This window comes from Apium graveolens, chromosome 7 (genome assembly GCF_009905375.1).
Source record: "Apium graveolens cultivar Ventura chromosome 7, ASM990537v1, whole genome shotgun sequence".
NCBI classification, from domain to species: Eukaryota; Viridiplantae; Streptophyta; class Magnoliopsida; order Apiales; family Apiaceae; genus Apium; species Apium graveolens.
This window is the reverse complement of record NC_133653.1, coordinates 153,898,721-153,899,479: the sequence shown is the minus strand read 5'-3', so window position 1 is coordinate 153,899,479 and position 759 is coordinate 153,898,721. Positions and strand designations below refer to the sequence as shown.

At 43.9% G+C, this 759-nt stretch overlaps 1 non-coding gene across 1 annotated transcript; it reads right to left on the bottom strand.

Annotated features, from left to right (window-relative positions):
• Positions 1–364: 364 nt before the first annotated feature.
• On the bottom strand, positions 365–471 carry LOC141675811 (small nucleolar RNA R71). Its single transcript, XR_012556443.1, has one exon. It is a non-coding gene; the product is annotated as a small nucleolar RNA R71 (small nucleolar RNA).
• Between the last annotated feature and the right edge of the window lie 288 nt (positions 472–759).

The window sequence follows — 759 nt, the reverse complement described above, 5'->3', positions numbered from 1 at the left end:
GCTTTGATGGACTATTCTAAGCCTAAGATTAATGATATTCAGTCCAGCATCATTAGACCAGCCATCACGGCTAAAACTTTTGAGATCAAGTTAAGCACGGTCCAGATGATACAGAACTCAGTTCAGTTTGGGGGTTCTCCTACCGAAGACCCCAACATGCACATCAGGGATTTCATCGAGATCTGCGACACTTTTAAGTTTAATTGTGTGACTGAAGATGCTATCAAGCTGTGACCCTTCCCGTTCTCTTTAAGGGGATTAAGCTAAGTGCTGGTTACACTCTCTACCGACAGGGTCTATCACAACTTGGGAAGATCTTGCTCAAAATTTTCTCACTAAGTTTTTTCCCATGGCGAAGACTGCGGCAATCAGGAATGCTCTTACCCAGTTCGCGCAGCAACCTGGAGAATCTCGGTGTGAGGCTTGGGATCGATATAAGAAGATGTTAAGGAAGTGCCCACACCATGGCATGCCTGATTGGATGATTATCAACTATTTCTATAATTGATTGGGTCCTACTTCTAGTCCCATGCTTGATGTAGCATCAGGAGAAGCCTTGTGGGCTAAGAGCTATGATGAAGCTTATGAACTTATTGAACCGATGGCTGCTAATAAAGTAATGAGTACCAGAATCCTACCTAGAGGTTGACTCAGGGAAAAGTTGCCGGAATTCTGGAGTTGGATGCAGCAACTGCTATCGCTGCCCAACTTAAGGCATTGACAATGAAGGTGGACACTTTAGCTAATTATGGAGTTAAT